Source organism: Ambystoma mexicanum, chromosome 6p (assembly GCF_040938575.1).
Source record: "Ambystoma mexicanum isolate Mex_15411 chromosome 6p, UKY_AmexF1_1, whole genome shotgun sequence".
Lineage (NCBI taxonomy): Eukaryota > Metazoa > Chordata > Amphibia > Caudata > Ambystomatidae > Ambystoma > Ambystoma mexicanum.
Window position 1 is genome coordinate 1020127266 of NC_090935.1, and position 15199 is coordinate 1020142464.

General features: G+C 44.3%; 1 protein-coding gene across 1 annotated transcript in view; it reads left to right on the plus strand.

Moving 5' to 3' along the window:
• The window catches only part of CHSY3 (chondroitin sulfate synthase 3), a 735143-nt gene that overhangs the window by 351986 nt on the left and 367958 nt on the right, over positions 1-15199 (plus strand). The gene's annotated exons all lie outside the window — the stretch shown is intronic.

The following is a 15199-nucleotide window of genomic DNA, read 5'->3' on the forward strand; positions in this document are numbered from 1 at the left end:
GAGGGGATTAAAGAGGAAATGAAAGAAAGATAAACTTGGGTGAGGCCAGGGAAGAAAAACACCCAAGAGGTGTTGAATGGCAAATTCTAAGAGTCTCAGTGTCTGGATTAAAGAGCTGAGATTTTGTTTGATGTCCTCTCTTCTCGTTCTTACTCTTCTGGCAGTTTGAGAGACGGGGACCATTATAAGGAGTTGTTTTGTCCCTCTTCAGATGCCTAGGCCGGGCGGATTTAGGAACCAAGAGAACCACAGTGTGTGCCAATCATAATGAACAGTTAGACGGTTTCTCTGTCCTTTAAATGTTAAACCTAAGTTACACCTTTATGATGAAATACAGGAATGTTCTAAACTTCTTTCAGGGAGTGTGTGAGGAGACACATTGTTGGTGGGGTTCAGGGCTAGAGCCTAAGAGCAGTATCAAACACGTTTTTTTTTTAATGCGTGTTGTTTTCTGCAGGTTGGTATTTTTTGGATACAGCTCTTCCTTCCCGAAGTTCAAGTACAAATTCCAGATCCACCACCATTAAATATCGCCTCTATCACTTACTGTAGAGGTTAAAATACCACTGCGTGTAATACATATGTTTCAGTCATTTCTGCATCGCCTTAATTTCACTGGTGATCAAAAGGTACTGCTGGCTGTAAAATGGCAAGTGAAATGCCACAGGCCTGCACATATATTCTTTCTTATGAGGTAGGAGGGCCTTGCCAGATAATGTACACAGTGATTACAGGTGTGTCAAATGACTCCTCAGAACGCACATCTTTCATTGTGTAGGCTGGCAAGACAGTCTTTAAGGGGAGTTCTCAGATCCTATTTGCACTGGTAATTACCACCATTTATGGATGTCACTTTTCCTGTGATTAATCAGCCTGCAGTTAACTGTATCCCCCGCATTAATTGGCTTACATGGGTGTGATCTACTGCTTATTGCATAGACATTACTATGAATGGACCACACACATACCTTTAAGACCTATTACTATGCCACCCCAATCATGGCCCCTGTTTCCAACATGAAGTTATTTTCTAGTAGCTAGTTTCAATGTGCACATTGTTGATTAAATGCACTCATAACAACACACAACGTGAGTTGTCTCATTGAAAGAAGATCTCTGGCAATTAGCCTGACTACTTGTGTTACGGGACCAGCGCCAATTCCAGTGTACCTGACTAAATTCAGTTCAATGGTGTTAAGGCCATGGGTATGCCTTTTTGGTACCTGGGGCTGCTTAAGATCACGGCCTACATACCAGCGACACACTTATTCTAGATTAACGTTGAGCACTGATCGGTGCAGAGAAAGCAGAATTACCCAGCCTTTGCATGCCTTTACTTAACATTAGTACCCGGCACGCGCTGCGCACCGGGAATACAACGTGTGGATTGGCTCTTTTCTGAGCCATACCACATGGTATTCCCGTGTACGCCGTGCGTGCTGTGTACTCTGTTCCCGGCGAGGGGCGTGGCAGCCCCTTGGCCAATGAGGAGGCTCGAAACAGGGCAATCCCCGCTCCGAGCCTCCCCATGGCTGGAGGCTGCCTTCGTCCCCCGCCGGGGACTCAGGTAAGTTTTTTTTTCCTCCACCCCCTCCCTCGCAAACTATCCCCTACCCACCCTCCCAACCCCACTTAACTTATTTTTTCTTCTTTTCTTGGAGTGAACGCGCTGGAAACACTTCTGTTCCCAGCGCATCCGCTCCCGATGGCCACCATGGAAAGAGAAAATGGACTACGTTTTCCCTTTCCCTCCCGGCGGCCATTTTTTAAAAACTTTTTTTTCTTCTGTTTCGAAACGCGGCAGTGTTTCAAAATATAAAAAAATGTCATTAGTACCCCGGTCTAACAGGCTGGGCTACTAATGGCTATAAAACCCGAGGCGGCGGGCCAATACTGCCCCCGGTAATGCCCTGGGTCTTCGTTAATGCCCTTGCTATGCTCAGGCCTGTAACTACGGCCCCGGGTGCATTACCTAGGGTGATATTGGCCCGCCGCCTCGGATCTTATTGCCACAATAGAATACTTTTTGCATCCTTCCATCAGATATTAATTTACTTTATTCTGGCTGTGCTTTTTTTCTTTTTCACCGAGAAACCCCACCAAAGCAATCCATTTTGGAATGAGCAAAAATATGACATTTGACATTGTTCCCGTTTGTTTCTATGGCAAGTGAACATCAGCATGAAACGATTTGACAGCAATGTATAACCTAGAAAACAGATATCATTATCAGCATTTTATTTTATATTTCTAGGTGCTTAGTCTTTGTTTTCTAGGCAGTGTCTTGTGAACTGCAGTAGCACTAACCCCGTCACACCGTCTCATAACGGATGGAGATTGAAGTCTGCATAACTTGGCCACTATACGCATACAATAACCTGTATGAATGGCAGGCCCGGACCACAGTGAAGAGGGTGTGACGTGAATGCTGCATACATAGGAGAAAGGAGCTAGGCTGCTGCCATGGGTGGAATGGGAACCAAAAGATATGATTGTGGAAGTGGCCCCATATTACACATTTTCAACAAGCCAAACCCTTTTTCCTTTGAGAAAATGTGGAAATAAAACAGGTTACCACACAAAAAAGGCCCAGAGTTCAGAGGCCTACCAGGAAACTCCAGAGTTCCCTATAGGCCAGTCCACCACTGGTTACAGCAGGTTCTTGAGTGCTTACTGTACCAAGGTAGGGATAGAGGTATCAGACACATGTTGTTTGTTAAACACAGCAGCTCTCCACCTTTAGAATGTCTGCATGACATGTGCCTCCTTAGAAACGTTTCTTGTTCTTTGGGTTCCACCTTTCCGGGCATGTATGCGCTCACTGGGTTTTCCCTTCCTCTGCTGCTGCTCACCCTGTGCCCAACAGGGTCTCTTCCGTTTAACATCTTTGTGTTTTCCGCAAGGCCTGCCTCCTCGGGCCTGTGCTCACAGGATATGATAGCTTGTCCTCTCCCACTCGCCCATTTCCCCTCACTTCACTCTGGCACCCCTTCGCTCTGACTGCCGATGACTCTTCTCCTTCAGTTGTGGAGAATTGAAGTACAGAAGATGCGCGACAGCTTGCCGGTGTCCAGAGTTATTCTTGGATGTGGCTTACTAAGAGATTGCACACACGTATAATTATAAACATTGGCATAAAGAAGTGTGATCTGCATTTTTAAACGCAGATTGCATTTGAGGGCATGACAGGCAAGAATGTTTTCTCACAGAAAAATGTTGTTTGGTATTCAAATACCTTTCTCTCCACCTTGTGTTGCTTAACATTCTGGAGCAAATCCATCCTGTTCATTATGCTTTCAATGTCATTATAAACTGAACGTATTCAAAGCCAAAGGCATAACAGAGAATCTTCATTGTGCATAGGGTATAACTCTGTACAGTACCCTGGACGTTAAACCCTTAACTCCCAAGGACAATTATGGTTGTCGTTTTTGCATAGACTTGCATAATAGCCTGGCACTTCATAGACCTGTCATTCGGCAGAGCAACGATGCATGTCATTGTACTCCTTTCGAATCAAAGAACTTTCTAGAAGAAATAAAATGTGAAAGGATGCAAAGTGTTATTGACTGATTTGGTCTGGGTGTAAAATGGGATTATATTAAGTGTCTACCTCATTTTTGGCAAACACCATGGTTGGCTGTAGTGCATGGTAACACTATGCAGCACGAGGAACACACACTTGCACCAGCCATGTCCAAAAGAATGTTGAAAAGACATTTATGGAAGGGCATTTAGGTTTGCATGCATAATTGTTGGATGCCAATGCTTGGCATAGTCACTGTGTTGGGTTGTTCCTAGTCTAATTGATTTCCCCCACAATCACATGTTTAACCTTTTGCTTCACGTGTGTTTGTTTATTTTATGAGTTTGGGAATTTATGCTGCAAAACGTGGCTTATCACCATCCATAGAATTACCAGGATGCTTCAGTTGCTGCTGTGACCTCATAATTTACAGGAAGAGGAAGGAGATTGTATGGTGAAGGGGGGTAGTCCATGGGTCGCCAGATGGGGCACATGCCAGCTTTCTCCCCAGCACCATTGAACAAATATTCATGTTACTGCCATACCAAACCATGACGTCTGACAACTTCCTCTCTGAGAATGGCCACCGTCTGCAAACCAACACATACTATGTGAACCCACAGGTGATTGAAGCTTGTTGAAACATGCTTTTATGTTTGTGTGTTATGCAGGCAGGTTTCTGTGCTAATTGTACTGACTTGATATGGGAAGCTAGCAATCAAAAGTATGATTTAGATTAAACTATTACATCTGGAAGCTTTTGTGCTTTTTTTTCTGATAGCCAATAGCAAGGTCATTAAATGTTAACAGTTGAAATGTTGAGGGCTAAAACATCGTTATGCACCTGGTGTGCAATGGAATATATCTAGTTACTTTTCACGGGTTCACTTTTTGGGGGAACGCCACTAATATAATATGCTGCAATGTGCAACAATCCCACATAACAATCTGGGACAAGAAACAGGCTGCTCTAATCTGAATAGTTTTGCTTTATTCAAATAAATAAATCAAGGAATTAACGGTGGTTTTATAATTTATAATGATGTCAAAGTCACCCAAAAAACACTAATGAATTCAGGCAGCTTGCCTACAGAAAATAAGATGCAACATGCCTGCTGTTGCCTCACTGATATTTTCATTTGAAAATATATTTCCCAACTAATTGTTTCTAAACAAACTAAATGTACAAAAGCTAATATGAATGACCATACTGGACTATAGACTGAAATACGTCACAATGCAAACACACACATTAATATTGTTAATACCTTAATGAAACCCACAATCTATTACATAGCATTATGTGGGTTTCAAACCTACCTCCCCCTTGATATCAAAAGGTGACTGATAATAAAGTTTGGAAAAAAAAAATATTCAGTTTGTTTTCTCTAGGACAAGTATTTCCGTCAGAGAATTGTTTTGCTCTAAACTAGTTCACCAATTCTTAGACTGATTTCAATCCACGATGTTGGACATTATCTATTATAAACTATAGGTTCTTAGTTTAGGCAAAGGCGCTATTTGGTCTATTTTGCGACGTTGGGTCAGTGGAAGTTAAATGTAAAGGCTTGGGTTAATCTGGGTTTCTGTTGCTTTTGGAATGCTGGGACAGCAGGAACTAATACACGCTATATTTTCAAAGAATCAGTTTAGCACTCACATTACCCGAGTGTGTTTTTTAAAGAATAGAAATCAATTAGATTAGTGAATATAGCAGACACCAATCAAAGGGCATGCCATTCCACAGTTAATTATGAGATGCCTAGGGCCTCCAGAGATCCCAAACCGAAGGAGAAGAGCCCTGTTATAATGACTTTACCAAAGTTGCAATGATGCTATATAGTCTTAGCACAAAGGCCGTACTGGTAGTTGCGGTCCCTAAAAACTAAGATGAAGGCCAGAGTGAGATCATTGAACGTGGGTTTGAGGCTGATAACTCCTGGTTACGGGCAGAGGGTGTGGTCTATAGAACTATTAGCACCCTTTAGGGTGAAAGGGGGGGGGAAGGAAAAAGCAATCAGCCTGGAAAGGTTGCTGGGAATGGACTTGTTGCTGGGAATGGACTTGTTCCCAGCAACTACATGCAGCGGGATGAGAAGGGAAGGGCAGGACTAAGATTGCAACTTGGCTGTTTCTGCTGACTGCGGCCTGGCGAGGTGAGTGAGTAGCTGTGGGGATGGGAAAGCCAGACTGGGAAAGCCAGACTGCGTCTGCCAGGTGCTGCGTGGCAAAGATTTGGCAACGGGGGTGGAGCCATTTGTGCCCAATCTTCCGGTAAGGAGGAGGTGCAAGGGACCACGGATTTGACTGTTCACGGGCCATCCAGTGCAGCCAGAGTGATACTTAATGGTGTGGGTGTGAAGTGTGGGTGTGAAGTGGGGCTCTCGGCACTGCGCTCCCTTTGATAACCGGAAGCATCGTGCTAAGAGCCATGTTGGTGGTGGAGCTGTCGGTGTGCCACTCCCTCTCAACAATGAAGCATCATCTTGACAGCCCCGTCACCTGCAGGGGTCTCAGCATGGCACCTATCTCTTCTCAGGAGCACCACGTTGACAGCTTCACATTGTCACTGGCCAATTTCTGTGCCATTTGTTAAATTTCCAAGCCACACCAGCTGATTAGGTCTGTAAACTGGCCAATGGGGTAGTGCATCATCACTTCCCCCGTCACAATTATAAATCACAAAGTACCTTGCAATGCATTCCCTTTTCAGTGATGTTTCATTTACACAGAAACACAAAAATTGTCTAAATACTTTGGGGCCATTGTGCTCACTTTTTGTTTGTCAAAGAATGTTGGCAGATAGGGAAAGTTCTTCCTTTCAGTCTGTTCACCTGCTCCCAAAATACATATCGGGTAATCTGGTACATCCTTGGAAAAGGCCTCTGCACCCAGTGCAATGTGGTAAGAAGATTTCCACATCAGTTATATACAGCAGGTATCCACTCTGATGCTCTCCCGTTGGATGGGCCGTCTTGCTTCCCTGTTGCCCCCAAAACTGTATTATCTTTCTATGTCTTTGAGCTTATAAACCGAGCAAACATCACCTGCGCTACTTTCCTCACCTTGCCCCAGAAACTCAATGTCTCCAGAGCTCTGGTCCTCTCCAGGCTGGACTACTGCAACAGTTTCTTTCTCAATCTTCCTCTTTCATCCCTATGCCCCCTGCGGTTAATCCAGAATGGGGCTGCAAGACTAATCCTTGGCCTCAAACCAAGGGACCACATCTCTCCAGCCATAAAACCTCTCCACTGGCTCTCAGTGGCTGCAAGGATTAAATTCAAGACTCTCTGCATCATCCACAAGGCCATCTGGGACCTGGGACCACACTATCTCCAACTTTCCCTTCCCAAATGCTCCCCTGCTAGAGCCCTACAGTCCTTGAACTACAATTCTTCGATTGTCAAGCACTTCTCCAAGCAGAGAGTGGGTGCCTCACTTTGTAACAGCCTCCCTGCCCTGCTCAGACTTGAGCCGGACCTCCTTAAGTTCCCTAAATTGCTCAAAACTCTCCTTTTCTCGACCTCTTTCCCTCTATCCCTTCCCTGTTGATCATCCCATTGCCGCTGTGACCGGTGGCCTGATCCTCAGGAATCTCACAGGAGTCCAGGCTCTTCTTGCCAGTCGGTACCAGCACTCGCCCCCCTACCTCACTGAACTTAATGGCCCTCGCTTGGCGACTCTGCATCCCACCCCTGGAAGTCGCCTGCACTAGTACTTAGCCTGGGGTTCTCCTCTTTGGCACCCCTTAGCATTTTTCTTGCAGGTCCTCCACCAGCCCTTGTACACTCTTCTGCTCCCCCCCTCTTCCCTCCCTTCTCTTGCACTTTCCTCACTGTGCTTGCACATCCGAATGCCACAAGGCCTAGTAGGACCATGACTGTATTTGACTGTTTACCATTGTTATTATTTCCCCTGTTCCCTTTCCACTTAGCCTTGTGGCGCTTTGAAACACATTTCTGTTGTATGAGGTGCCAAACAAATGCTCAATAAAATAAATGAAACATTTGGCACAGTATTTGTGTTGCACACAAGCTTTGAAAGGTACAATTTTTACTTTTTCACATGCACCAGCCCCCCTCCTCCCCCGTCTTGCTCCTACTGGCCCATTATATTTTATCTGGCATACAGGGATGTGGCAGGTACAAACTAGCCCCTAATCAATACCAAACTGGAATATTCATTCTTTGTATCATTTTCAACATGGACCTGCTAGGTCGGTGCACATTCCATATTCAGGTACATATATAATTCTGGTAATTCATACACAGTGGAATTATATTAAAATATGCAAATTGTGTGTTAATCATACATTTTGATATATGTTTACATGCAAATGATTCTCCTTTTTCTACCAAATTCAGATCAGACAAATGACTTGTAAATTATAATTGGCAATGTATTTCCAAAGTCCTGCACCATTTAAAGTTCACTTTTTGCTAAACATTTTTAAGTTGCAATTTATTTCTTTGTGGCTTGACATTTATGAATGAATGTTTATTTTTTCACATTTTTTTATTGTGCATTTAGTTTCATGTTTATCAGAACTTTAAGCACATTTATACAAAAGAATCGTTACAAAAGTAAAAACATTACAAAAAAGAAAAAACTATCAAAAATAGACGCTTATGAACTAAATACATATGTTTAAAAAGGACATGCTCTTGAACAAAGTATCATGTCAACTGGCTGCTTAATGGAATAGATTCAGATAACTTAAGGGACTCACTTTAAGGATTCACTATGCATCGGCTTCTTTGAAATTGCACTTAACTGGTGTCCAGACTCTCCTCAATCTTTCGCCTTTGTGGTCTTATAGATGAACTAATAATCAAGGCCATGAGCTGCCCAGGAGCTTGATTTCAATGGTATGTTTAACGCTTCGAAGCAGGGACGTTGACTTCTGTGCGCACAGCTGCTCTGCTTATATGGTTCTATTGATGTAAGTGGCATGGTCATGGGGCCTGGACATTCTGGCTTTATAACAGAGTTTAACTGATGGTTTCTGCATAAACACATGGTTTAAGAAGTTCAAAGAAGGCCAGTGCTGAATAATAGGTATAGTCTGGTTGGGGTACGATAAAAGGTGTTTTCAAAACTGTTTCCACTTGTATTAGCAATCAAACAATGTATTCTATGAACAGGTGTGGTGTGATCTATAATACTAACTTTGTAAATAGCGGACATGGAGCACACGGGCACAAGTTGCATTTTTCCTTTTATTAAAGTCTACGATCATTGCATACCTTTCCTAGAGAAGCATGGACGGTAAAAAGAAAAATAAATTCTTTGTTTTGTCTGTTTCAAATTAGTTACTTGATACTTCAGAGTCAAGTATAATTCTGAGTTCTATCATTTAGTAGAGTGCCTCACATTCAATCAGATAATGTTTACAGGGGGTCATTATAAATGATGCTGAAGGCTCAGAATGCCATTTATCCCTCTGCAGCCGGAGGTGCCTTCCTCTTTTTTCTTTCACACCAAACGCCTTCCCCATACATATTAGGCACCTCCTCTTTGTCTGTCATCGTCACCGATCTACTTAAGCCGTTTAGCTTCACATTTTCTTTAAATGATATGATATGGCATTTATAACGCGCCTATACACAAGTGTTTCAAGGCGGGAATGGAAGGCGTACTTGGGAGCAGTGTCCAACAAGCATCATTTTCTTGGCTGACAACTTTGCATGGGATGTTATTATTCGTATGACCTTGTTGTGTTTCTCCTTTGGCAAATATTGTATGCAAAGGAGAGAAAACGGTAGGCGTGCAGGTGCTAATGGCATTATGCGTCTCAGGATGCTTGATTATCGCCTAGGACGATGCATTATCCCAATGGATTGCCCTGCGTGGCCATTATTTCATGATAGTGAACCTTCCCTCAGCCTATAATGCTTAATCCAGGTAATGAACGCATAATCTAATGGAACAGTGTCCTTTTAAAACATAACCTAGCGCCCCCTGTTAAGCTATGTGTCATAGCGGCTAATTAGGCGTCAGTCCATTCTGCAGCTGTGTCCCAGTTATAGAACATGAATTTGTCTATTCAGATGTTTAACATCACCCACTGCCAAGGAGGCCCCGATAGTTTCCAATTTCGCTCAAGAACAGAGCCATTTACGCTTTGCCAAGCAGACTATGTGTTTAGATAATGATTACCATATTTTCTCAGTAAGGGAGCTGTGAGCTTTCTCATTCCTTTAAATGAAAACCCCTCTCTTAATCGGAGAAGAGGAAGGTACTCTAGATGATCGATTCGCTCTGTAAGCAAAACTAAGGCGCAGCCATGTTGCAAATGTGGCATTAATGATGAATGCCCAACATTGGTAGTGCCACCATTTTTGAGAACCCTGCTATTACTAATTGTAAATCGAGCCCTTCAAGTTAACTATGTGTTTTCTGCTCAGCCCGGGGCTATTCAACAGTTCTTAACTCACCCACTGAGCATAGACTTGCTATGGAAAATACCTGAAAGAACACTGTATTCCAGGAATGTGGTATAAACTGTGAAGAAATATAACATGTAGTTCATAGGCTAGTGACCGTAGGTTACGCAGCACAGTATATGGTACAGTACACAACACAATATATGGACTAAAACAATATATGTATGTAGCCTGTGGTCCCACGAGATCCGGCTAGCGTGGCTTCATGCTTGTCCCCTCAGGGAACACCTAAAAATGAAGACATAGACAACAGGGTAGTAAAGGTTTTTATTCAATGTGTAGTGTGTGTTTTATTCCTTTGTCTCCTGTGTGTTTGTGTGTCTGTTTGGAAGAATGTTTAAAGAAAAGAAAACAGTAGGACAGAACTTCCCTGCCCAAGAATGGGCTGGGCAGGGGAGAAAAGAATCAAAGAGAATTGGAAGCGAAACGATGGTTGGAAAAGGAGAGTTAGAAGGGATAGGGAAAGTGGAGGGATGGAGGAGAGCATGGAAATGACATACCTTGGGTGCGGAGGGGCTGTCTCGAGCACGCCCCAAATCCATTTAATGTCACTGTATGGTGCATGGGGAGACCCCCCAGAAGTGGGATCCACGGGGGCCGAGCTGCTGATGTCAGGGACAGCTTGGCTGCTCCAGGGCTGTGGTGGATGGAAGCCCATCCGGGGGCTAGACCGGACTGACCCAGCAATCTCCAGGGCCCAGACAGCTTGCCAGATGCTTCCTGGCCCAATCAAGAGCAGCCCATGCCGGGCTTTGTGTGGGTGCGGCCCAGACCAGTCTGTCCGGCTGTGCCTCTGATGTCCCACCTTGTGGCCAGCAAGGTGGGCCCTTCATTGAAGTCCTCCCAGGATACGTATGCTAGGTGCACCCAGAGAGGCGAAGTGAGGAGAGCGGTAAAGAAATCCCTGCATTGGCCTCACCAGCCAAACCAGATAAAGGGGAAGGGAGGAGGAAGCCCCAGACTGCTCCATTAAGTGGCCTGGGTGAAGAAAGCCCCGGGCCACCCAGCGTAGCAGCCGATGTGAAGGCTGCAGCCCGTCCCCTGTGTCTTGCGATGCGATGCAATGCAGAGGAGGCGGGCTAGTAGCCCAAAGGAGGATGCGGAATGCTGCAGTGAACACAGAGGCATTCCCGCTGTCATGGGGCCACTGCCCAACACAAGATGGCTGTGGGGAGTGCAGCAGTGATCGTGGAGGCGTCCCCATAACAGCGGGGATGATGCCCGAAATCGAGGTGGTGGCGCGGCTGTATCGTGACAGGGGCGGCCCCCAGGGTAATAGGGCCACCCTGAAGTTTTACAAAGGCCCACCCTGAAGATCATAAAAGGGCTGCAGGACTTGACAGTGAGCACGGGTGGACCCCCACTGACACAAGGGGCCACCCAGGACTATATTAGAGGCTGGGCTGCACAGTGAGTGCAGGTGGCCCCATGTGGTGGATGGGCCACCATACAGAACTGAAGTGGGGCCAAGCTCAACCATTATCTGTAGGGGCAGGCCCCTGCGAGCCACCATCCAGCCTTTCCACCCAGATCAACAGAACCAACTAACCACTATCCAGCCTTGCCTTCAGCCATGCACCAGCCAGCACAGAGCAATCGCTTCCAAGGAAAAACCCAAAAAGGTGCTGTGAAAGGGGTGACTGACTGCAGTATTCACCCCATTGTAACATCGTTTTTAAGTAGTGTGTATGTTGTAACTCAATGTATATATGTATGTGTAGTTATATGTATATATTTACATAATTTTATGTAGGATCTTTGTTAAGTAGTGGAAAGTGTAGAGTTGGGGTAAGAGTTAGGGGGTATGTTATGCAGACTAAAATGTCAAATAGGAGTAGGACGTTACATATTCAGTGAAAAACCTTTATTAAAGGGACGTTATGGTTAAGTTGCATTAATAAAAACCTTTGACATTCAGTGAAAAAACGATGTTAAAGGAAAGTTATGGTAAAAAAAAGTAAAAACATTCCCAGTTATGGGAAGCTAAGCAACCATAACTCGCGCCACCACCGTACACTCCTGAGACTAACACCCAGGACATCAAAGATGACATCACCCATGAGTTGAGCAACTTAACCATAAATACGGCTCGCACCGAAAGATGCCGGGGTCTCACAACACACACGGCAGTGAAGTTGCACCTTACCAGACACACAAGATGGTCAAATAATAAATATATTTAATGGGAACAATGTCCCACATGCATAAGAGCGAAGAAAAGCTATGTGTTTCGCACCCACACAGGGTGCTTGACCACACATAGAAATAAAGGATGTCCCAGTACTTATAGTCATACAGATCAACTCTATGGTTGTGCCGCTGTGTACAAGACTGTCAATAACTGCGGCCATCTTTCGAACATTTTATAACATTGGAAGGCACTGAGAAATCTCTTTATAAAGTGCAAGGTGCCAATAAATAAAAGCATACATCATTAAATATCTAAATACTTATTCACATGATCTTAATAGAAACCACTTCAAATTGTTAAAAAAGCACCAGTGCTACCATAAACCCCAATTAGTGATAGGTTTAAAACACCATAAACCTAGGTGAGATAAATTAATGTACACTCACCTAATCCCCAAATGGTGATGTAAATGAGAAATGTTAAAACAAAAGCTGCCCATTTAAAACCAAAGTGAAATGTGCAAATAGACAGGCATGAGTTTTCACACCACATCACGATAGGGATACACTGTACAATATCCTAAGTAGGCGGCGTATGGTAAGGGTAGTCTAATGCCAAATGACAATACATGCAAAGTATTGGACCGGCCAGGCACTCTGTATGAATGACAGAGCAGGACACAGTTCAGACACCAATATTGCACGTCATAAATCTGTTTAAAGAACCCAATCATAGCTAATCAGACTGGATCAGTATGATATATAAATGGCTATTATTTAAATTGGGGGTAACGGGTTGGTACTCTGGCATGAGGGAGTGGGATAGTGCAGTGTCCTGCCTGAGGCCACCTAGCGAGATGGGACCACCAACAGAGGACATTATGTTGCCTCACACTCCATTTGGGTGGTACCAGAGTTTATGTAGGGGGTTTGTTGCACCAGGCACAATCTAAGCATCCCTGAGACCCCTCCATGGAAAGGTGAGCTGATGTAGCAGGTCCCCAGTCAATTGGAACTCGCGCCTGGGGAATCATAGTGAAACGGTAAAAGGTACAACTGGTTTTATGAAATAAAAAGGGTTCCCCATTGTGACCCCTATCAAATTCACTCTGTTGTCTGTGTCCATTAGTCATCTAAGAACCTAAGAACTCGGGGTGTAGTTTATTTGGCAGGTGCAGCATCCGCTCCTATCTAGGTGGGCTGGTGGGTGGGGGTGGTGGTATCCATGGAAACTGTCCATACTGCGGGGAAGGGAAGTGCAGAAGGGAAGTACACCCTTGCAGAGACTAGTTCCAAGAATCCAGGGCTATATGTAACCAAAGTTCCTCTTTCTTGCTATTCCTTAAAAGCTTGTTTTCAAATGATAGTGCCTACTGTTTTCTTATATATAGTTGCTGTACACAAATATCAGTAGGGCAATAGTTGAACAGATGAAAATAGGGTATGGAACATTTATCGTTACAATAGATATCCCCAATATTGTTAGAATTTTTTAGAGGATTAAATTACACCTTTAAAGGGCAGAGAAGTTGGACACTTAAACCATGTGGTTGTAGTTGCCCTGGAGAAAGCCTGGGAAGTGTATAGGGGGCTTCTCTACTCGGCTCTGCACCAGGGTTTCACAAACCTCGCTCTTTGCACGACCTATAGGACTGTTGACCGGTGGGTGCATCCATCAATCTTGCTGTTGCTTTCAGGCTCACCTTTTATTGTCTGGCATCTGAGAGTGTTGGTGCACATATAGGATGTGTGTGTATGTGCTTCTGTGCTGGCCGTACAATAGTGTGCTCAATTGAGGTGGCACAGGGGAACGTGCCCAAATTCAGTTCTTAATGTCCCTGTGTGCTCAATGCCTTATGTGGCTATGCGTCTTGTCAATTAAGCCATTTTGGGGTTTTAGTTATAAAAATAATGTGCTGCTTATATTGTACTTCATGCTAGATTCCTCTCATTTCTAAGTGCTGTAATAACCAGTGTTATTTTTAACCCATTATGTATTACTCGATTAATCTCCCACATAAGAATGCGGTGCTCTGCCGCAGGATTCAAATTTGCGAAGTGCAGGCTACTCTCATCTCATTTTACCTCTGAGCTATCCTCCTTGACAATAGCTATGATATGCACATTTGTCACTTCCATTGCTGTTACAAAACAGGCATGGTTTCATTATTACTGTTCTCAGGCATGCCCTTTTTGGCACTGACTGTTGTTTGGTTCAGGATTGTTTTCAGAATGTTCTCCTATTTGTCTTTGTCTTTGTGCAGCGTTTGATGTTTTCGTATTCTGTTTCTGGGGAAACAGGTATAGCCCCACATTTTGGTATGGCTCCATTAGATGGAGAAATATGGAGCACCCATGCATGTGTATGTGTCTCTCTCTCTCTCCTGCTTTCTCCCCCCCTCTCTCTCTCTCACTGGACTATTCTAATTAGCTACTGATGTGAAATGCAGAGCTCCAACTCAACTATACACACTATTCATGTGATCAAGGGGGAGCAAATCTCTTCTAACCAATATTGGCATCCTGGGTGGGGAAGCCAGCCAATCAGGATGTACAGATCGTGGGTTGAATCACACAATCTAATCCCATTTCTGAGCAACTTGAAGGTTGCTCACACTCACCCCACCATCTTCCCCCCACCCTGCCCTTCCCTCTGGTCTTCACTCTCTTCCTTCCCCCATCCCCTTAACCCACTTACCTTCTTACTTTGACGGTAGCTGCTCTGCTGCACGGCCTCCATGGAAATGGAAGAGGGCCCCCCTTCCGTTTCTACGGAGGCCATTTTAGGCATTTGTTTGAATGAACAGGATGCTGCGAGAGACGGACTAAAAACCTGGGGTACTAATAGCAATAACACCTTTGTCGGTGTGCCTTACAGTGTGGTAACGATGCCAGGGCCCAACATTAAAGCCCTTGCTTCACTCAGGCCTGTAACCTGGGCCCTGTCTATTACCACCTAATCTGGTTCACCGGCTCGGGTATTATTTCTTAAATAAACCAGATCATCGAATCTTGGAACCTGAGAACTCTAAAATGCAGCTGTGTAATAATATTGGAGGGTGCCCGATTTGTCCAGTAAATCACAAGAAGATAGCCT